The sequence below is a fragment of the Martes martes genome (assembly GCF_963455335.1).
Source record: "Martes martes genome assembly, chromosome: 8".
NCBI classification, from domain to species: domain Eukaryota; kingdom Metazoa; phylum Chordata; class Mammalia; order Carnivora; family Mustelidae; genus Martes; species Martes martes.
The window spans coordinates 58337612-58361996 of record NC_137895.1 but is presented as its reverse complement, the minus strand read 5'-3'; the positions used below and the strand labels follow the sequence as shown (position 1 = coordinate 58361996).

General features: G+C 36.8%; 1 protein-coding gene across 3 annotated transcripts in view; it reads left to right on the top strand.

Annotated features, from left to right (window-relative positions):
* The window catches only part of EPS8 (EGFR pathway substrate 8, signaling adaptor), a 181878-nt gene that overhangs the window by 65405 nt on the left and 92088 nt on the right, over positions 1-24385 (top strand). Inside the window, exon 1 of one of the 3 annotated variants that reach the window (XM_080810598.1) lies at positions 15000-15085. The exons of the other annotated variants lie outside the window; for them this stretch is intronic. The gene's annotated coding sequence lies outside the window, so the exon portion shown is untranslated. Of the gene's footprint in view, positions 1-14999; positions 15086-24385 lie in introns of those variants that run through there. 3 annotated transcript variants of the gene reach the window in all.

Below are 24385 nucleotides of genomic sequence, written 5' to 3'. Positions count from 1 at the left end.
CTTGCCTTGAAAGAAATGTTAAAAGAAAGATGATTTGTAAATATTCCAGTCCATGGCTTGTCTCTTTATTTTTTTAAATTGTGTTTTTTAGCATATTTTTATTGGCTTAAATATTTTGCTCCCAAAGTTTGATGCCAAAATATATTGTGCTTTAACTATTTCTGGAAATCTTATCTTTGAAATGACTATTTTCAGTAAAGCTTTTTTAAAATCTTAGATATGGCATGAATAGGCAGGGGGAGAAATCAGGTTAAATTGTAAAAATCAATGACACAGACTGCAGGCAACCACTTTGAATTTTGGAGCAAAAATGGCCTGTAAAAGTTGTCCTGCACTGGACTGAAATGGCCAAGTATCTATACCCCCACCTTGATCACTCCTTGGTTGTGGGGCTCCCTGGGAAGGGTGTGACCTTCAGCATGGTGGCTTGCTGCCCCTGAGGCAGCCCTCAAAAGGCTGATTGCTCAAGGCTATTGTCGACTGTGCTGCCAGACTCTCAGGCAACAAATCATTCCTTTTTTTTTTTTTTTTTAAAGATTTTATTTATTTATTCGAGGGAGAGAGAGAGAGGGAGGGTCAGAGAAGCAAACTTCCCACCAAGCAGGGAGCCCAGTGCAACTCGGGGCTCCATCCCAGGACCAGGAACAATAACCTAACTGAAGTCAGATGCTTAACAGACTGAGCCACCCAGGCACCCCAACAAACCACTCCTTGAAAGGGGTATCTGGGTGACACATCTCCAGATTTACCTCAAATCTATAAGCCTGGGATCCATTTTGTGGTAAGAGGCCCTATAAATAGGGGGGCAGAGGGCTGTAATGAAACTGCGTATGTGGACAAACCTGAGTTCCCTTACAAGAGCCACCTGCAAAGCAAAGGGCTTGAAAGCAGAGCTCAGGGTAACAGGTACAAAAAAAAAAAAAATAACAAACATACAAAGTCTTAGATTTTAAGGTTCTTTTGTATTCAAGTCACAAAGTGTAAATATCAGACTTGTATTTTCATGCAGAAGGTATATGCTGTCCTCAAGTAGATATGGTACTGTTAAGGAGAAATGACTGACTTGTCGAGTTCAGTTAATGACTCCACACCCTGGAGATGCCCCTGATTATTGTTGTGTTTTTGTAACATCTGCTGTGGTTCTTTGCCTGGGGAACAGATTACCTTTCTATGCATTAGCAGTCAATATTATTAAAAGGGCCACTGCTGTCGTCTCCTTAAGCTTCATCTCTTGGGCTGTTATGAGTTTGGCCAGGGTACTGTATAAATTAAATATGTATGTTCACCCCCAAATAGCTCTCTGGTTTGAAAATGGAATCTATGAATTGGCTTCTGTGTCTTTTTTAAGAGTTATTACCATGGGGATGAATAGTCTGCTTATTAGTTCTGTGGTTGGCGTAATTCTTCCAGGTTGGGTCACCTGAGTTTTCCTAATACCCATTGCCCACACTTTCGGCAACAGTTAAATTTCCACCACTAAACAGCAAGTAGTTAGAATGCAAAACTAGTTGTTTAGTAGAATTAGTTACATCAGTGCTTTTAATCTGTTGATTATTTCCTTTTATGCCAACTAGCAGGAGTTTATTCATTTCACAGTTTTAAACTTTCCCATTGCAATCAGAACTGTGGGGGGTTATTATCCTGTACTGCAGTTGTTAACTTTTCATCATTTGTTGAAGCTTTATGGGGGAGAGAGAAGAAAACCGACAGAAACACATGATGAAGGAAACTAGGCTTATCCAGTCTCAATTTTACCGAGGCAACATTGCATGTGCTGCATATACTTTTCTTTACTCTATTTACATAAGCAGGGAATCAGTTGTCAGAAACCTGTCGGTTTCTACAGACATTAAAAGAAATGTTAAGGTGTTTCAGGTCGGTTTACAATACAACACAAGAATGAGGGGTGAGTATAGAGCAGAACAGTGAATTGGGGGTAGTGATTTGTTGATTGGAGATGGATACATTCACACACACACACACACACACACACACACACTCTCACCATGTTTTGCCAAATGTCCAAACTGGATGTAAGGAGGATTTCCTACTTGGGGTCATTGCTCCTGTAGCAAACCCAGCTTTAGGTGTTTAGAAGTTAAATCAGCTCAGAAAATAGAACACAGATGCCACAGGCTTTGTGAGATTTAAACAGTAAAACTACTTACTTGTGTGTAATTCAGATTTAACTATACAAATTACAAGATTTCCTGAATGGAATGATGATTTAAGAGAGCTTAGTAAATTTCAAACCCTGAGGAAAATATCACTTACTGAATTACAGTCTTTCTTATCGATTTAATAATTTAAATCTAGGAAGTCATAGATGCAACGAAGTTTAAATTAGTTCTGGTTATGATATGTCCATATGCCCTCTCTAACCCATAACTCTCAGTAATCGAAAAGGTTTTCCTTTTAATTAGTTTGAATTGAAGAGCTTTTCTCTCTTACATTCTACATTATTAATCTAATTATAATAATTTCTGCTCCTAGGAGGACTGTGTGATTTCATTTATACCTAATGTAGTACACATTACATAATAGGCACTCAGTAAATATTTATTTATTTGTTCTTTTAGGAGACAAGGAGTGGCAGGATGATTAATCACCAACTTAAATAAATTGAAAGATAAAGCTTTACATTGTCACTTCAAAACCTACCTCTTATTACCATTTCACTGTTGGGAGGAATGCCTACTGTATCAATATGTCCAGCAAGAAAGCATCTTGTGTGTGTGTGTGTACTAACGTACATACATATGCATTTCTCTTCACTCATTGCTGTCACTCCATAGACAAACAGGCTTTTGACAAAACCTGGCACTTCCCTCTTGACTGTTTTTCATAAATCCACCTGGCACGTATCACTGTAGAACTTTTGTTCAAGTTCTTTTCCTGGACTTTGGCACATATTTGAATTCTACTGAGCCAGTGCTGCCTTCTCCAGGTGATTTGTTTTTAAGATGTTTTTTTTTCCTGCCAGCCACAGGGACTGAAGTTTATATCCCATAGGTGAATATGAAATTCTCAGTTCCCTCCTGAAACCCATCATTCTGTCATCCCGGGCAATAAGGATCCCTCTTGTTTCTTGCTGTTTTCTGTTTGTATTCTTTTCAACTTGTCTTTCATGTGACAGAAACAATCCTTCTAGGTTTATCAGGCTCTTTAATTTTTATTGTGGCGTTATCTTCAGATAATCAACTTCCCACAAAGCCTTTCTATCCTTACTGGAAAAGAAGTGGCAATTGGCTTCCTGAAACCTTTCTTCTTCTTCAGTTTTTATGACTGACTGACTCCTCACTGGCTATCATACTAAAGGCTTCTGATCTTTTATTTATACGTAAGTATGATTTTATTAGATTTATGCTGTGTTCAATGTCTATACATATACCTGTGTTACTTGTATGCTTTTAGTATATGTATGTAGATCTATAATACAGATTAACTTCAAGGGCAAACTCTATTTAGTATGTGTATCTATATCTCTAATACAACCTTAAGGGAAAGTTCCCTATTTTTTGTGAACCAGTCAGCCTATTGAAGGGTTCAGGGCAGGCTGCCCCAAAATATGCTGCTTTGGCATATTGATTATTGTGAATTAAAGTCACTTAGGAAATAGCCCATGCAAGAAGGACACTGACTCTCTTCTCTTGCTCTGAAAGCAGGAAATAAATTCCCCATGTGAAGAAGGGTACCCTCCCTGCACCTGGAGGGTAAAAAGCATCCTTACTGCCAAAGAGAGGGAATTGAAGTCTGAGAAGGCTCCATAAACAAACCTTGCTACTACTTCTTTACTAATTTCCTATCCTAAGCCCAAACCCCTTTGTCTTATCACTTCCTCACAAATACATTCTTTCTTTGTCTAAAAGATATAAAAGCTGCCTGTTTCTGGTTACTTCTTCGAAACTCTTATTTCTGTGAGCTTCCTTACGTAAGAATTAATTTTGTTATTCTCCTGTTCATCTATTTTATGTCAGTTTAATTATTAGACCAGCCAAAGAACCTGGACGGGGACAAAGGAAAAGTTTTCCTTTCCCCCTCACTACTACGTGAGACAAACTTCCAACAAAAGTTTAAGACACTGTTGACAGAGCTTATGAATTTTTAAAATTCGTATTTTCCCCCTCATCTGTATTTTTTCCCTCATCCATCTCTCTGTTCTTTGGTGGTGAGTCAGTGAGCTGTTGCAGTGAGATTTCTACAAATCTGATGTCCAAGGTCAGTACCGATTAGTGGTTGAGGCACTGTATGACTAAGAGTCACTAGTGTAACCCCATTGAATAATTTTTGATAAGGTAACAAAAGTACAAGAATTAAGAAGAATAATGCAAGTGAAAGTGCTATGTAAACTATAGCATGTGTGCATACACACACTCTCTGGGAATGATTTCAGTCCTTGCAAAGCTAGTGGTAGAGATGAAACATGTTGCTGCTGTAATTACTGACAGTACCCATAAATGAATACAAATTGGTCTAGAGATCTAACACGCAAGTAGAACATCTGCTGGCTTATCATAATTTATTGGCATGGATCCTTGGGCTAGTGGTATCCTAACTGAATGCAGAATAGTGTTTGTTCTTGAAGTGAACAAAGTATTTTTCATGTTCCCTAACAGGATACCTAAGTGATCTTTTGTTTCAGTATTGAATTTTATTTCATTGTTAAATGAATCAAAATGATACAAATGGAACTAAAGACTCATTATTTTAATGCATTTCATGCTATTTTAATTTTGGGGGGGACCTTGAGGATTAGATTAATAGGTTTTAACAAGAAAGCAGTATCTATTACTTGCAGATTCTGAGTTGTCTGTAAACGAGCCCCTTTACAAAACGGAGCAATGCCAGCAGAATCTGTGTGGGGGTCACGTGTATGTATGTGTCTTTCTAAAAGAACTATAAAAATCTGAAAAATCCATGTAAGTGACTTTTTAATATGTACTTACTATAGCACAGCAGCCAAATTTTAAAATAGAATTATAGTTGACTTGAATTAATTTTTGTATTTAAAGATATAGAAAACTTCTGACAAAAGTTATTAACAAAAAAAGCTGTCTTGTTCTTTCTGCATCTTAGTCTTCCCTACTGTTGAAGTCCGTTAATGGAGACTTTTTGGTGGGATTTAAAATATATCTTGTACGTCAAGTGCACAGTTGATCCTGGGAGACTGAGATGTGGATTAGATGTTGACATCAAGTTCTGAAAGTTTATAAACCTTAGGGACTGACTGACTCGTGGGTTATAGTTTGATTTCTTATTAAGAAGCTGTAGAACTTTCCTGTTGTGTGAATGAATACTGTAATACTCAAAGTCAATAGGAAATAAGGAAAGAATGACACTAGGAATCCTTATATAAATGAAGTGATGCTTTAATACTAGCATAGTCAACATATTGATTGTCTTAAAAACTGAATTCTGTGTTTGCCATAAAAATTAAGGCGTGCCCTCTTTAAGATGGTAAAGGTGGCATTAGGTTAATATGTAAAATGATCTTAACTTGGGAGTTACCCAACAGGCACTTTTGGTTTTGGATTAAATGTAACTAGAATAGGGGTGCTTGGGTGGTACAGTTGCTTAAGTGTCTGACTCTTGATTTTGGCCCAGGTCTTCGTCTTAGGGTCCTAAGATGGGGAGTCGGGCTCTTCACTTGTCCTGGAGTCTGCTTGAGATTCTCTCTCTCCCTCTGTCCTGCCCCCCGACCCATGCATTCTCTCTCTCTCTCAAATAAAGAAAGCTTAAGGAAATAAGTATAATTAGAATAATCTAGGCAGGTATATAGAAAGTCTTGACATATGCATCAGATTTAAAAAAGAAACACAAATGTGGTTGTTAATTTAGGGAATAATGTCTGACATTATTGAGAGTACTGACAGTCCTAACCTGCTACTTTTTTTTTTTCTTTTAAGATATAGCTTTAGAATAGGTCTACGTTATGTTTTCTAAGTTCGAACTTGACACTGACAACATAAATGCAAGGTGTATGTTTATTTTGGTCTAGAGGAAAAATGTATGTTTATGCCTTATAAAAACACAATAAAAAATCTATTCTGACAACTAACAGAATGAACCCTGTTGATCTAGAAGAAAAGAAAAAGGTGAAAAATCAGCAAGAAAAATTTGAAGTTATGGGCAAAGGGTTTTAATGAGGGATCCCTGCTAAACTAAGAATTTTGTAAAAAAAATTTCTCTGTGAAATTGAGACAGATTTTTACAAGTGATATACATGCAGCTTTGGTGAGAGTAAAGTGTAGCGTCTGTGGATTGTAGGGGCAGAAAAAGTTTACCTGAACCTACTTAGGGTCTCTGGCTGGATCTGCAAATTAAACTGACAGAGATTAATAAGAGAAAAGAACATAGATTTATGTAAAAAGTTTTTCATGAGGTAGGAGCCTTCATAAAGAAACAGAGGAGTCCTGAGTATTTTTATCTATGTCTGATGAAGAGTGGCTAATCATGGAGGAATATGCTAGAACAAAGTGTAGGGGGTAAGTATAGTAAACTGGGGGCAACTTAGCAAGACCTGTTTGTTCTGGTTCTTCTCAGTGTCCCTTGGTCTTCAGAGATAAGGATACTCTTGTCTTTCTGGTGAATGGAGGGTATCTTTGACATGAGGATTTTGTGACTTGTTTCAGGAGAAAAGCACCAGGGAAGGTCAGAATAACCATCCTGCCTCAAACCCCTTTAACTTAAAATATTCAGTTTGCCAAGGTGCCATATTTTGGGGGTGGTATGTCCTGAACCATGTCATTTGTTCCCATCTGTAGCTTTGCCAACTTCGATCTAGAAAATGATATAGTGGTTTATCCTGTAGCCCATTGAACCAGTTTCTCCATCCTGGCCCTTTCTATGGAGACAAAAGAAAAAAAAAAGGTTAATGGTTAATGGTTAGAACAAACTATAAACATGGTTGAGTCCAGAGGGCAGTTAGTCATGAAGAATATTTATAGATATTTGACTCAAAGCATCTATAGATAGCATGAGGGCAGCTGGTCGTAATCTGGCAGGTTTTCCTGGTTTGTAGTGTGAATGTCTCTGTGATGTTATCAGGTGCTCTGGTGAACTTTCTGAGTGGCCCGTAGAGCAACAGGCAGGAAGGTTGTGATTTCTTTGAGTATGATATCAGGTTGTCCAGCTTCAACTTGCAGGGCTTTGGGAAAGAGACAGTTTTAATTTTTAGTGATTCTAAGTCAGAAGGGCAGGAGAAAAATTGGAAGCATTAGTTTGGAGAATTGTGGCCAGGAAACTGGAAGAAATCAGGGTCTGACACCTTTTAGACAGATAACAAAACCTTAAAGACAGTGAAGAGAACTAGAATTTAATACCCGTGGGGATGTACCCTAGTTTTCCATTGAAACTTAATTTTCATGTCTGCAGTCACCCCCATTTCAATCAAAGATAATTTAAGTAAGACCAATTTGCAAAATAAATCTCATTTCATTAACTTGACCTGGTTATTTATGTCAGTGCTCAAGAAGAATGATTCACCATATATGCTTTTTAAAAGTCATATTTGCTGGAACTTCTAATGAGGAATCCAAGATGATACTTTTAAGGCATGTATTGCATGGAGCACTGGGTGTGGTGCACAAACAATGAATTTTGGAACACTGAAAAAGAAGGTTAAAAAAAAAAAAAAGCCTCTTGAGGCTAGGAGACTAAGTCAATGACCGCTCATCAGATTTTGCCTGCAACACTTACAGATGTGGGTGAATTCCTCTCTTCTTGAGGTCCCCCAAATATCCCGAGGTTCCTAGATTCTGCTAGGAAGTGACCTTCTTTACTTTCCTATTAGGTAGAAATCCTGTAAGTAAGCCACTGGGCAGTTTTTAGAAGGGATGCTTTATAAGCTTTGGTTCTCTAATGCCAACCTTACTTCCTTAAAGCTGTCTAGTCGTATCAGATTCTGAGCATGTCATTCTCAAATATGGCATTCCAGTCAAAGTCTTTCTAATATAACCAATGTTTACAATGGTTTCCTGTTACAAGGAGTAAAGACTCTTATTGAACTTATGCAAATAACTATATTGCCATGAAAATAAGAATAAGATGTATCTATAAACATATAACCGGTGAGTGTTTATCACATTTCTTTTTTGACAATCTTTCCCATGTAATTTACCATACCAAATAAACCTAATTATATTAACATCTCTCTTTTATAAGAGGAGACACAAATCCTTAGAGATTTTCTGAGGGCCCCCTGGGAAACTTAACCATCAATTTGACCTCAAAGACTTTGGGAATTTTGACTAAATGGGACCACAGATGACTGTAAAATAATACTTAGTTATCTCTTTAACGAAAGTGAAAAAAGATTTTAAAAACAAATACAGGAAGTTTCTCCATTTTAAAATGGAGAAAACTCAGTTTTCTTAAGTAATCAAAGACCTGATAAAGACAACATGAAGCACAGGGAATTATTCTAAGACAACATACAAGATAGATTACTTAAAGAAAACTCAAGAAATACTGGTGTTTTTTTAAGCTAACTTTTTATTACTTAACTTCTTTTTTATACTATGCTGTGTCCTGTACATGCATTATTTCATTCAGTGTCTCTGAAGAAGAAACTATTATTTTCATTTCGTAGACAAGTGAACAGACTTTGTGGAGTCACTTGGCCAAAGTTGTGTGGGCTGTCAAGTAACAGCACTGGTATTTGTACCAGTTTTACATATGAATCTGGGTTGTTTACAACTATATTCCATGGCCTGCATTAATGATTTGCTTCAGGTCATGTGACTAAACTGTATGGGGGAGAGAAGTTAAGCTTTTAGGTTTCTAATCCGTGGCTCTTTTGACCATCACATTTAACCTCTTGACATAAGTTTATTGGATCTGTTTTCCATGGCTCCATGTCCTGAATACAAAGGAATTAGATACTAGTGTTAGAGTTGTCACTGCAAGGTCTTGAAACTCCGCACTAAACAAAGATTGAGAACAGGTTTGGAGGATCAATATTTTATTCACTGAAAATAAACTTGAAAGTAGTTCTTAATATTTTGCCCAACCAGGGTAAACTTTCATTGTATTAACTCTTCAGCCAAAGGTGCCATATCGTTATATATTCTTTTGCTTGTGCAAACTCTAGTCCAGTGATATTTAGCAAGTTAAATCACTTTTAAAATGGATATAGCCTCTGGCAATTTCCTATCAGTGTATCGCTGCGACATTCAGCTTCGGATCCTGTTGTAGGTTTGCTGCAGTGTCTTGTCTTTCTATGACTGCAGTTCTGTGTGCAGCCTGTCTAATGTAAGTGTCCTCTGCCACCTCCACTTATTGACAATATGTAAGCTTCAAGGATCACTGGATGTGCAAATTTAATTGCAGGTTTTATTTTTGAAGGATGACATAAGCTATGTCATTCTAACAGCTATTTATACAGCTTTTTCTAAACTGCTGCTCTGAAAACATGCATTTCATTCTATTGTCATGCTTCCCGATTTAATTTTTCAAGGTGGCTTGCTCAGTTAGCTTGCTCAAGTGTATATATGATGATTCTTTGCAGTATTTCAGTAGGTAGATGCTTTGAAATTAAACTTGGGCATTTCTCCTGATTTTCTGATATGATAGTACCTTATGAGTGTTTGGAGTTCATGTTCTGTATTTGCTGATTTGCCCCCCCGCCTTCCTCCGTGACTTTCTTCCCAGTGCTGTAGCACATGACTATACTTTTTAGGAGAGGGTAAGTCTCATTACCTAGCTAATGTGATAATTTCTTGACTGTATTACAGAGTTATGATAAAAAAAAAATACTCTGGAAAGGATTAGTAGTCTTAAATGAAATGCCTTTTTCTTTCCAAATGGCACTTAAGAATCCAGAAGCAGCCCATGATTTTAATAAAACTAAGTAGTCCTCTCATTTTTCTCTCTTTTTGCAGAGTTTGACTTTTTGTGGACAGCACAGGTTTGAGAGATGATATTTTAAAAAATGGTGTTTTACAGGGAACACCCTGTCAGTTCTTTTGATGTGCATTCACTGAGCCAATTGGAATGCTGGGACCTTCCGAGTCAGGTGAAATGAGGAAGCTCTGAGTGAAGTCTTAATAATGATGCGAAATACTGGTACAATATGCTGAAAGTTTCTATTTTTCCTGCTTCCCAGAAATTCTTTTTACTTACTGTGCTTTGGCAGAGTTCGTTTAAATGAGAATTTTTCAGCATAAATTGAAGTTTCTATGAAAAGTGTTGTTTCATAATTTGTGATGTGAATTGACAATGTCCTCATAAGCAACTAATACTTTTTCCTTATTTATCATAGATTTCCTGACTATTCGGTGATTTTGTTTTTCTGAAAATTTACTATTTTATGTTGAAAAGTGTAAAACTGCCATTTACTATGTTTTAGCCAAAATCTAATTAAGTAGATTTTCTGTTTTTAACTTTGAACTATGTAAACGTTCTAGAATAGACCTGAATGAGAGTCTCATTGATCTCACATTTTTACAGGTAAGGAAGTGGAGGCCAAGAGAGGTTAAATTACTTGCCCAAGGTTACAGAGCTATTAAGTGGCAGACTTGGTGCATAAACACCAGCCTTCAGTTTCTTAGTATTGAGGTATTTAACTTTTGTACTTGTCTTTGGTTATAGGACATGAACAGAAATGAGAAATTACTTTTTTGTCCACCATTATTTTTTTTTTTTTTTCTTTTTGAATGTGATTGCCAAATAAGAGTGTGACTTACTGGAACTGTGTGGTAAATCCTGGGTTGAAAATGACATTTAAAATCCATAAACAAATGAATTTCTGTGGTGTTTCCCTGAGTATAGACCTAAATTTAGCCAGTTTAAGGTGAAACTACCATTTACCCTTATTATACCTAATTTTGCAGTTAATTTTTCTCAAAATTAGTATTTCCCTAACTTAAGAAACTGAAGCCATCTGTAGGCTTGAAAATTTAATTATGCTACCACTCTTCTAAATAACTTATGTTAAGAATGAATATTGTTGGTCCTACTGTGTATATTTATTCATTCCAAGAAGTGTCCATTATATATTTTTTTGTTTTTTTTCACCTTTAATCCAGATTCTGTGTCCAAACAGTAGCTCCAAAATGATAATGACTCATTCAGTCTTTTTTCATAAGAACAAGTTGGCTCTTCATCTCATTCACATGTCATGCATATTTGTTCTTTTATATGCCTATATTAATAATTTTATATTATTCTCACCAAATATGAATTATATTGCACTGCTACTTCACCTCTAGGTAATTTGTTAAAGCATTTGGTTGATTGTTCTACCCATATGAATTTAGCTAGCTTAACTTGTATGTAATCGAGATTTGGCAATATGCGATTTAGAATTTAGAAACTTCTTTTGGATTCTCATATTAGTAACATACTAGTTTCTTTTTTCCATTAAAAAAGTTATAAAGGCAGAAGGAGTAGAAGGAGTGGTTTACAGAAGACGAAGCAGATGGTGATTCTTAGGAGAGGAAGTAATGAAAGACGAGGAACTGTGATTGAACTGAAGATATACAGGAACTGAGAATGAAGGAACTGAGAGCGAAGTTCTGTCATATTTCCAAGGTGAATGTACTGTGACACTGTTGATCCATTCTGCTTGCGTGCCCTAATAACTTATGTTAATGACTTCCTGTCATTTTGGATCCAGTGGTCTTACTTGATACGTTTTGCTACAGCTTATCTTGTCTGCCTCTGTATTTGTGGTTACAAAGTGTGGAATGTAGGACAAGGTTACCAGTAGAGAGGTGTGGGTGTCCAATTTCCAGCTTCCTTCAGTAGTTACAGGGAAACCTGAAGCAACCAAATCTACTGTGTTCCAAATATATTTCTCATAGCTACGTCTGGTAAACTGCCCTATCGTAGAAGGGTGAGACGATCAAGAAATACTTGTGAGCCTTGCTTAGATTGGCCCCACGTCTTTGGCATCCTGGGTGTGCCTGTGAGTGAATGTAGTTTTAGTCCATTCAGTTTTTTATTAGTATCATTTATAATGATCAGTTATATTCCAACCTGAACCAGATTGATCTTTTATAAAGCTGTCATTAACATCTTTACTGATGGTTTAGAACCAAAAGGTATATCAAAATTCTGTTACTTGGACCATGGGACAAATACGAACAAGGATCTTGGGTATTTGTTGATTCCCTCACTGTTCTGAGAGAGGGAATTTACCAGAAGTAGCCATAAGAAATATTGCATATTTCTTATATATAGATTTGGTTGCTGCACATTTTTCTAGGACTATTAAAGGAACCTGGAAATTGCATACATACATCTCTACTGGCAACCTTGCTCTCCAGCTGGGAATTAAATGTGCCACTGAACTTATTATTAGGAAAATGATTGTCTTAGAAGTATAAATGGCCTGTGTCTAAGTGGCAACATATTTCGCATTTAGCAAACCCATGGACCTAAGAAATGATATCTTTAAAGAGATGGGTCAGAATTGGGATACCCTGTAGGATCCCTGTTTGCTTTCAAGTTCAGCAAGACAATTGAAATGTGTTGGAATTTTGTGATTATGCTGTTTATTTTGAAAAAGACTTTCCCTTGTGCTGCTGATCTCACCAAACAGATATCAGCACTTTTCAGTGTTCTCCTCATTGGTTTCAAAGCTTTATTATTTTTCTCTTCTCACTCCTTTAATAGTGCTGCCCCATATCCTGTCCTTTTTGTTTATCATGCTCTTCTGTTGCAGTCTGGGGTCCTCAGGATACAAACTCTGAGATGGAAACTAGTGTGCTGGAAGTTTTTTAGAAAGTGCTCTTTGGATCAACCCCTGTGGAGGGGAAGGGAGAAACCAGTATTGGGCAGAAGGAAAGTTAGGCTATTGTGCAGTCTTTTTTTTTTTTTTTTTTTTTTAGATTTTTAAAATGTATTTGTCAGGAGGGAAGAGAGAGAGAGAGAGAGAGAGTGAGTGCACAAGCATGGGGAGCAGCAGGCAGAGGGAGAAGCAGGCTCTGCATCGAGCAGGGAGATTGATGCGGGGCTCAATCCGAGGACTCTGGGATCATGACTTGAACCAAAGGCAGATGCTTGACGGACTGAGCCACCCAGGCGCCCCTTTTGTGTGGTCTTCATGGAGATCTGACCCAACGGAGAGTTCTGAAGCCCAGTGGCTGTTCACCACTGTCTCCAGTTGGGGAGACAGGGCCAAGACTTTATCGTCCCCATGTCAACCAGTCTTTGGATGTGGGCTGCCATGGGAAGGGAGCAAGAGTTTCTGTGAGGAGAATCTTTAGCCAAGACTGTTCTCAAGAGAGCTGATCGCTGAGGGCTGTCTGCTGGCAGCTGTACAGCAGGGGAATAAATCATTCAGTTCTGAAAGGGGATCTAGGTGGCACATCACAGTTTCCACTCCATCTTTTTTGCAAGGGTGCTGGAGATAGTTCACAATGGCCTGGGGGATGGGTCAGAATTTCCAGCAATAAGGAGTTGCAAGGGCAGAGTGGTCAGAAATAGCAGAGAGGGAAAGTTGGTATGGAATTGATGCCACCATATAATTGAATTCCTTCATTGATTATTGTTTTTCTAAGTAAGTCTAAAATTCTATGTATCTATACCAACACTATTCTATTTTTAAGTTATAAAACTTAGTGAGTACTCTGGGTGCTCCATGCAGGGAATGTGTGTATCTTTGCACATAAGTTCTGTATGGTTTTTGTAAAACCTACTTTTTTTCAGTTTCCTATTCCTTATAGGCTTTTTTTCCTTCCTCCATTTCTTACTAATAATGCTTTCTTTTTTTTGTCTTCGTATTATAGAATTAGTTGAGTGCTAAATTTTCTGTTTGGTATACTTGTTAATGCCCAGTCACAGGAAATCATTTTCTTACATATTTTGTAATTTCTAAATTATAGGCTCATCTTCAGTGGGGATTGTTTTTTGGTTTTGGTTTGGTTTGGTTTTTCTAGCTTGTAGAGATCCCATGTGGCCTTGTTTATGGAGTGTTACTCTAAAGTGGTTTCATGTTTGTTTCTTCCAGATACTCCAGGGATATCATAAGCACAGAACCAAATTTTATCTTAATTTCTTAGTTTGAAGATTCTCATATGAATTCAGACTTCAAAACTGTTGTGACACAGGCATAGGGATTTTAATTTCTGGTTGTAGCATTTCCCCTGCACTTCTATCCAGATTGTCAGAGACAAGTTCCCTTGAAGTCTTATTAAGACGGTGGGTGGATTTGTTCTGTTCTCCTCATCATTTTTTAATGTGATTGCAGCCTTTTGAAAATAGCTCTGGTTTTATGAAAGGGACCTCACCATCGACTTTATACCTTGTGTGCCTGAGATCTCTTCTTCTGTTCGTACATGGCCACCGAAGTACAGTTGGGTAGGTTGTATCCCATGTTGAGAAAAAGTAGGGCCAGAAATCTAGCCTAACTCTTCTCCTGAGAGAGTACTTTCTTCTGAGCTCCTTACTTGAGGGGGCATCTCCTTACCAATCTGTTAGACTTGCATACTAAAGAGACAGCCATGGTCCTTCCTGGAGGCCATAACTGGCGATATTTGCTTTTGTGCATACCACTTTGGCCATTGGTTCTAGATTTGGTTTAGTACTAGCAGATTTTCCTTATTGTAAGTAAAGCTGTGTATTTATTTTAAAATTTTGTTATACTCATTTTGGTCTTTTTATGTGTCTCCCGTGGGAGGTCTTCTTCATTAGCTCACTTAACCATATTGCCGTATCTGAAATTCCTACAAGTTACTTATTAACCACTATTCCTGAGATTCCTCCTCTTTACAGTGGGCATAATAATAGTTTCTGTGTGTATAGTAATAGTTTGGAGCACATAATAATTTCTCAGTTAGTGTTAGCCATATTATTTGCACCATTTAAAGCTTTGTTTTATCACCTTAGGGAAGAGTTGGACATGCGGTAGTGGTTGCGTTTACTTAGTTAACAAGAAGAGGAAGTCTTAGTTAACGCCCTAGAGAAACCAAAGGAGAAACTTTGTTCGCTACAGTACAATGCTGAAACTGAAGCTTAGAGTCCCACCCTTTCTGTTGATATGCCGAAGGTCACTTGGCACCAAGAGGGAACTGAGAGGAATGTCCTCTCAGTATTGCCTGGAAGATCGCTTAGAGGAGTCTTGCCTGGATTGTGTGAGTAGGTAAGTTGAGTTTGTGAATATTTACTTTGCTAAGGAGGGCTCTCAAAGGCATAATTATTACAGAGGATATTTGTAGACCTTGAAACATGCAGTAATACTTTTAGCCCCAGTTAGCCTTTTGACAATATTTTAAATTCCCTTTTGGTATTCCAAGTGGATTCTGAACTTGTTGAAATTGGTACCTCAGCTTCCTCAGAGTCCTGCATCCTTCCTCCTGCCTCTTGGGGATTCAAAGGATTTCCTTCTGTTAGGTCATGTGTTTGAGAGAAAAACTCCCCTTCCCCCCTAGCTTATAGGTAATCTGTTGACTAATAATAGTTGGAGAAGCACAGACAGAACATATCAAGTTTTCTTAAAATTACTTTTAAATTACTCTGATATGCAAAATACTGTGATTATACTATAAATCTTAACTGCTTTGGATTATTTATACAATGTTAGTTGTACTATGAGAATTTGCTTATTAACCAAGTTCAGTTTTCTTAGGTTGTTATTGGCTTTGAGTCCACAGACTTAACACTGCCAAATTTCTGTGTAAACATTTTGCTTGGGACCTAAAACGTAGTGAATATGTGTATTTAAAGGTTTTTTTTTCCTTCTCCTAAACCCACGTATATTAATGGAACTTGTAAACATTTAAATAGTCAATAAATGGAAACTTTTAAGGAAGAACTCTTTTAAAAAGTTCAGTTATATAATTATGTTTTAAATATAAAATTTGAGCTTAGTGAGAAATTTACATAATTCTTATATAGAAATCTATTTTTTTGTAGCTCTTATAGGTTTGTTACATTTAATTTTACTCAGGAGGAGTCTTTTCCTTGTTCTGTTACTGGTGATTAAATAAGAGGTTAAGATTTATACTTTTTAAAAACAAGAGTTAATATTGTATCATAATAAACTAGATCGAGAACAAAAGTAAATAACTGGTTACATTCTGATTTGGTGCTGGGGAATTTAATGCATTCTTGAGTTCACATGCCATGGCTATGCCTGCATTGATCCTTTTTGAAGTACATTCTTGGGTATGTTGGTTTCCTCTAATGTATCTGTTATTGTATTAGGACTACCCCATAAGGAACATTATTAATTTATACCAAAAACTACCCATGCAAGCATCATGTACATAGCTGTTTGGTAGCATACGTAGGTGAGGTTCCTTGGAATGTTTATGGCTTGAGTTATTCTTAACCTTGTTGCAAAGCCTTGGTCATCTTTATAGGCAAAATTCTAAATCAAGTGTCAGTGTCGTGTTTAGTGTAAATTTCATATGTGCTCTGGGAATGGTATATATTTGTCCTTTGACCTGTTCTCACCTTAAGGAGGATATCCCTGCATCTCTTGTACCTGGGGTGTTTTAAAAGTGGTTTCTGTTTTTCTACAGATAGGCTTGGAAACACTTTCTTCTGTTTAAGTAAATTATATATATGAGAAAATGACTTTGGAGAGGATAAGATGTTTATACTCATTTTCTATATAATTCTGAAATAAATTGTGTAGAGAAGTTTTCTTTTCAGTTTATTTTTCAGTGAAATCATCTTTCTTTAATTCATCAAGCTACTGCCTTGGAATTTTAAGTGGACAAAAGTTAGCTCATTATATTTTAGATTTTAAATAATAGTGTACTTGAATTGTGTAAAATTTTTGTGCAGATGATATAACAAAGTAGATTTTTTTCTTTTTCTTTTCTTTCTTTCTTTCTTTTTTTTTTTTTTTTGCAAAGTAGATTTTCGTATAGTCTTTTTTTTTTTTTTTTAAGATTTTATTTATTTACTTGACAGACAGAGGTCACAAGTAGGCAGAGAGGCAGGCAGAGAGAGAGAGGAGGAAGCAGGCTCCCCGCTGAGCAGAGGGCCTGATGCGGGGCCCCATCCCAGGACCCTGGGATCATGACCTGAGCCGAAGGCAGAGGCTTTAACCCACTGAGCCACCCAGGCGCCCCTCATATAGTCTTTTGATCATTTCCCCGTAGGATAATTCTAATTTAATTAAATGATTATTCTTTAAAAATTCTTAACTATTTTAAGCATGCCTGCGTGGCTCAGTCATTTAAGTGTTCAACTCCTGATTTTGGCTCAGGTTCTGCCTGATCTCAGGGTCCTGAGATTGAGCCCCACTTTGGGTTTTGTGCTGGGTTTAGAGCCTCCTTAAGATTTTCTCTCTCCCTCTCCTCTGTCCCTCCCCATTTCCCTGTCTCGAATCTTAATCTTTCCCTCTCTTAAAAAAAAATTTTTTTTCTTAAACTTCAGAGTTTAGGTTTGTGTATGTATTTTTAAATTTTTCATGAAACATTTTTTTATTTTTCTGCTATATGAAAATATGTATTTTTTAGTTTTTTAAATTTAATTTAATTGTGTGTGTGTGTCTGCTATATGAAAATATGTATTTTTTAGTTTTTTAAATTTAATTTAATTGTGTGTGTGTGTGTTCCAAAATTCATTGTTTATGTACCACACCCAGTGCTCTATGCAATACGTGCCCTCCTTAATACCCACCACCAGCCTTACCCAACCCCCATCCCCTCTTTCCTCCAAACCCCTCAGTATATTTCTTGTTTTAGTTAAAATTTGTGATATTTCTGTCTTATGTATAGACTTTATTAACTAGATTTAGAAAAAAAAATAAAAAAAAAACCAAAAAAAGTAGATTCAGGACTATGATTAGAAGAAACTTGTGGTAGTTTTAATTCTTAATATAGTTTCTAAAATTTTAAAGCAATATGTGAAATACTGTCTCTTTGTATTTAGCAAGGTAAAATCTGATCTGCAATGGAATGTATATTTCTTAAGCTTGCCTTAGACCTTATATGAAGATTTATCCAAGAAGGCTTTGCTTTGGGGAGTGTTGGTATACAGTTTCTTTAGGGTTAAAAATATGTTGTGTCAGCTATGTAGATGTCATTCATAACCAAATTATTTAACTTTCCTAATTACATGATCTTAATGATCAGATTTAAATATCTGATAATATTATTATTACTATTAGATTGCCTTCTATTCTTTTATTCCTTCATTGTTTCTAAAAATATACTTCCCTCTGATTTTGCAGGTAATTTCTTTTTATTCCACTATTTTATATAATTTGCCAGACCAAATGACACAGTTAGGATCCATTAAGTAGAGCTGTGAATATCAATCTTGGACACAAAGCTGGGGATTGTTGTTAGGGAAAGCCCTCCTGCTGCTCTTGCTTGGCATTCCAGAGACTCTGAATGAAGTCTCTTAACTTATTCAAAGCCTGGATTTGTGAAAGCCAGTTGGGCTCCCTTTTGCCCATTCATAACTGATGTTGTACTCTTCTGGTTAAAAATTGTCAGTGGCTTTCCCATTTCCCATCAGATAAAATTCAAAGTGTATTATATAACTTATTTTTTTTTATATTTATTTTTATTTTTTCAAAGATTTTATTTATTTGACACAGAGAGAGAGAGAGATCACAAGTAGGCAGAGAGGCAGGCAGAGGGAGAGGGAGAAGCAGGCTCCCTGCAGAGCAGAGCTCAATGCAGGGCTCTATCCCAGGACCCTGGGTCATGACCAGAGCTGAAGGCAGAGGCTTAACCCACTGAGCCACCCAGGTGCCCCCAACGTGTGTTATATAACTTATTACTTGTAGTTTGTAGTTGTGTATCTTAATCCCTGAGCTGCTTGATCTTTATGCTTTTATATATCTCACATTTTCTGCCTTTTTCTTTACTCATGCAGCAATTAGAAAGTCTTTCCTTCATAATCAAAATTCACATCATCCTTTAGGTCTGCTAATCACCCCCATTAAATTTCTCCTGGTTCCTTCTAACAACATTGAATACTTTGTTTTTTTTTTCTACGTTTTCTTAAGGTGCTTCATATTATATCTTTCATTAGTTATTTTTACATATGTTATTATATATATATATATATTTAAAGATTTTTATTTATTTATTTGTCAGAGAGAGAGACAGCACAATCAGGCAGAGGCAGAGAGAGAAGCAGGCTCCCCACCGAGCAAGGAGCCCCATGCGGGACTCGATCCCAGGACCCTGGGATCATGACCTGAGCTGAAGGCAGCAGCTTAACCAACTGAGCCACCCAGGCATCCCTGTTATAATATATTTTTTAAAGATTTTATTTATTTGAGAAAGAATGAGAGAGAGAGAGCATGAGGGAGAGGGAGAGAGAATCTCAAGCCGACTCCCCACTGAGCTCAGAGCCTGATATGGGGCTTGCTCTCTCAACAGTGAGATCATGACCTGAGCAGAAACCAGGTGTTGGACATTTAACCAGCTGCGTCACCCAGGTCCCCCAACACATGTTATAATATTTTACAACTCCTGTATAACACTGCCTGACTTTAAATGTTCCACTGAGTTAAGGCTTGTACTCTGTTACTAAGATGGGTGTAGCTGGTTTCATCACATTTCTCCTGTTTTTCCTTGTATCCAGTAATGCTCATAAATATTTGGTGGCTGAATAAGTGGAATGACATGACAGTGAGTTATTGACCACCAGACATTTTATTGCCCTGTTGGTATGGACATGTGGGGAATAGGGAGAGCAGTTAGGGAACTAAACAATTATGGCATGGCTGTCTGAATCTGAGCTGTCCCCAACAGCGAAAGCTGATAAACCTTAAAGATGCAGTTAAGAAAAAATTTAGATCATGTTTAATGGCTCACTACTGATAAAGAAAAAACAGTCTTTTGCAGATAAAGACTTTGGGTTGATAGGAAACTGAAGAGCAATACTGGCCTTGTAGATCATGACTACAGCTCTGAGTCAGAGAACATCTGTCACGAGTTCGTAGTTTGGGAACGAATACAGTCAGTTCAGCTCTAATACTTGTTTTGAAAATGGGAGTACTGGGGAACAATTTGAGGATAATGTAAATTTCACGTTTGTTATATGTGATTTTATTTGAGAAACAGGAGGTGACAGAGAGTACCCCCTGGTTGGACTGAACCTCACAGGAATACATAAAATGCATGTGCACAGACCTCAGACATCCTTCAGCCACCTAACTTCATTTCACATTGTGAGCTACAAAGACCTCTGTCTTGTTTTATAATTTTCCCTTCACTTTCAGATAACCCTTTATCCACCCTTTCACAATAACTCACAAGCTTTAACCCTTTGGACAGCCAATTCCACAGGCAAACTTCAGATCTTTCTCAAGGTCAGATGCCATGTTTATTGTAGTTTTTATTGATTTTCTAACTACTTAACACATGTAAAACTGTGTTGTGATATTTATTAGGTTCTTTTCTTTTTTATGAAGTGTCACTGACAAGAGTTTTTGAGTGTTGTGCTTGTAACCCCATTTTGTCCATAAGCCCTGTGATTTTTAATGATGTGATTTTTGTATAGCATCATAATCTTTAGGAATTTGTATGTTCATTAAAAGAGAACTGGCTTTACTAATTGCTAACATACAGTGTGTGAACTGATGGTGCGCTCTCTCTCTCTCTTTCCTTCATTTCCACTCTTCCTCTTCCCTCTTTTTTGATTGTGGAAGACATTAAACTGTCCCTGTAAGGAGAAACACAGCACACAGAGCAAAATGCCAAAGGACTTTAGAAAAAAAAAAAAAGGACATAAATATACTGGTGGAAATAAATGGATAGCTTCAAAAGCATGTAGAGACTAAGAAGTAAATATAAAAAGCCTGTGGGCTCTGGAGTGAAAATATATCTTTACTTTAAATGATGATAATAATTATGTTTAACATTTTTTGAGCCTTTACTATGTGCTGGGCACTATGATAAGTGCTTGACATGGATTATGCCATGTAATCCTCATAAAACCCTATAAAGTATGTTATTACTGTATTTTACAGATGAGGAAAATGAAACTTAGAAGGGTTAATTATCTTGCCCAAGGTAGATAACTCATAAATATAAATGGCAGAGCCAGTTCTACAAGCAAGTCTGACTTCTGAGACTTACATTTTAGTGGTCTTTCAGAGTGCTTTATAGATGATAAATTAATAACTTCTACAAGTGTTATTTCCTCGACTCTTAACTGTGTCTGATTGGCATCCCACACTATTTCAACCCCTGTAATAAATGAAGAAACAAATGTGCCCAGGCTAAAAAATGCACAGATTGTCAGAGGCAGAATAATAACAGAAATTAATTCTAATACCTAATTCAGGTTTTTTTTTTTTTTTCTGGCGCTTATACATAAAAAGGAGAAAATTTTGATAATTAACAGTAAGGTGAACTGAGCTGAGTAGGAGAAATGATTGTGTTGGAAACTGGAATTAAAGGGGGTGAATTTATAATATTATGTCAGAATTGAAAGGAGGGAGCCTCTAACTGTGGTACAGAAACCTCTAATTCTGTGGTATAGAGACCTCTAACTCTATGGTACAGAGACCTCTAGGTCTGTGGTACAGAGACCTCTAACTCTGTGGTATGGAGACCTCTATCTCTTTGGTACAGAGACCTCTGACTCTGGTACAGAGATCTCTGACTCTGTGATACAGAGACCTCTAGCTCTTTGGTACAGAGACCTCTAACTCTGTGGTACAGAGACCTCCAGCTCTGTGGTACAGAGACCTCTAACACTGTGGTACAGAGACCTCTAGCTCTATGGTACAGAGACCTCTGACTCTGGTATAGGAAGCCCAATCAGATTCTCATAAAGGAGCTAAAACTAGCACCAATTTCAATACAGGGTTATAGTATGAGAAATCTGAGGTCATGAGCATAAACTGGTTATACTGTAAATCCTGATTAGTAGTAAGCTCAGAAAAAAACAAAAAGCAAAATAAAACAAAAACAAACAGAGGGAAGAGAGAGCTGACACTAGAGGAAGAATTCCAAAGGCTTTATTCTGGAGGGGGTGGGAGAAGAGGCTTTATTTGTACTTCTTTTATTGCATGTCCTGAATCACTTTTTGTTTAGGTGGCCAGTCACCTCATAGGGCTTTACATAAAAACAACAAGTGTTTAATTGATATTTGTTAAACAGAAACATTGATAAATAGTAGAGAGAGTAGTTCTTCAGTTGAGTGTTGATTAAAAGCTAAATATTATACAGGTAATAGGATAAATAAGGGAGGAACCAATGAGTAATTATGTATTTAGAGCAGGGGATTAGCAAATTCTGGCCAATGGGCTGTTTTCTTTCTACAAGCCAAGAATGATTTTTACATTTTTAGTAGGTTATTAAAAACAAAAACAAAAATGAAGAATATCAGCAGAGACCATATGGGACCCACAAACCTCAAATATTTACCACTTGACCCTTTACAGAAATTTTGTCAACACCTAACCTGAAATACTGTCCAAAAAAAAGTTAGACTTGTTCTCTGAGGAAATCAGATTTGGTCATGAAAACTGGTATTATATTTCATAGAGGGCTACATTTTTGAACTTGTGCCTTTTTTTCCTTCCACATGTGGGAAGGAATGGATATTTACTTTATATATTTTGCTAGGGGCTTTGTATACTTTATATTTATTTCTCGTACCCTTGAAAGATATTACAACTACTTTAAAATGAAGAAATGAGGCTCATAGAGGCTTAAGTAATCCAAAGTTTCACACTTAATAAATAGTGGGATTCATATATATTTGTCTGGGTCTCCCAGATAAGAAAATGGTTAAAGTTGAGTATATATCATTCAGAATTCTGGCTTGAAAATATCTAAACAGGTATCATATGTAGACGTTTGTAGTAACTTAAGTTAGTATCTAAAAATATAAACAAAACATTTAAATTTTACATACAAAAATTAGAATTGGAGAATTGTAATTATAAAATTTTCTTTTTTTTAAGATTAAAAAAAATTTTTATTTATTTGACAGACAGAAGTGACAAGTAGGCAGAGAGGCAGGCAGAGAGAGGAGTAAGCAGGCTCACCGCCGAGCAGAGAGCCTGATGCAGGGCTCGATCTCAGGACCCTGGGATCATGACCTGAGCTGAAGGCAGAGGCTTTAACCCACTGAGCCACCCAGGCATCCCTAATTAAAAAATTTTCGTATGAAGGAAGATCTTTGGTTAAACTGTGGAGTTACAAAGATAAAGTATAAAGAAAAAATTCAGGACTCTTGTTAAAAACTAAAAATAATATTCACCTAAAAGAAAGAAGAGACTTAAAATGTTTTGAATAGAAAGTAAAAAATAGGAAAGTTTATTCTGCTTCAGTAGAAAGTGCACCAGGCAACAATTTGTTTTTGAAAAGCCCATGTTAGACAAATATTAGCCCATATGTTAATTATAAAGTCTTAAGAAGAAGAAGATTTCAAGGTTCTGTGAAATCATATAATGAGGGATCTAATAGTATAGATTGGAAGGTCAGGACAAGACTTCCCAAGAGGGGTCATTTAAGCTGAAATATAGGAGTTAGGCAAAGACAAAGAGGATAATTATTCCAGAAAGATAATGATAGGCCTTGAGGATGGTAAGAGCTTGGAATATTCAAAGGAATATCAAAGAAGGTCATTGTATCCCCTGAGAACTCTGAGGATGAGAATTGTATCTGCTTTGTTTATCCTTGTATATCCAGCTTCATACATATAGTATCTGCTGGCACATAGAAAGCCCTTGGCAAGATTTATTGAATGGACAAAGAATGAATGGACACTTCACTGGGAAATTCATGGTATAATCGTGAGTGTAGGGATTGCCCAGATGAAGGCTACTACCCTCTCTCTGAAGCCTACCTAATTACATTAAACTACTCAGATTGTTGGTAATCCAGATTACCATAGGTCACTTGCAGCTGAGGTGTCCCAAACCTTGGTAACCACTGTCAAAGTATCTGAATGGAGCTTTGACCTAGAGACAGTCTGCACAGAAAAAGCAGAAAAAAAGAACGTGGACTGTTCAAGCTGGATGTGATCCTGAGAAGGAAAGTGAATTTGCATTATTACAATGTCAGGAATGAATCTGAGGTGGAATGAACATAGCCACTTTTCTAAAATACAGGATAGTACAGGAAGGGTGTCCTGTACTAGAACATACAATCCCTGGTTCATGAGTGATCACTGGTGCCCAAATAGCACATGAGCATCAGGCTTTTAGGTTTAAATTAAGAATTTAAGTACTCAAATACTTATTATTTGTGGAGAATATTTCTTCAGACTCATATTTGGACTTTTAGATAATTTCACTTATCGGTTTGAGCACATTGAGGAATTTATAAAGTAGAAAGAATGAGGAGAGGATTGCATATTTGCCAAGTCTGTGAAATAAAGTTATAGCAGCCAGGGAAGGATTATTTTTACAAAGTATTGACTATACAATGGAAGTGAAATAGCGGCTTGCAACAGTCAAGGAAAGAAAGAGGATAACTTTAGGTGGGAACGTAAATGAGAATTG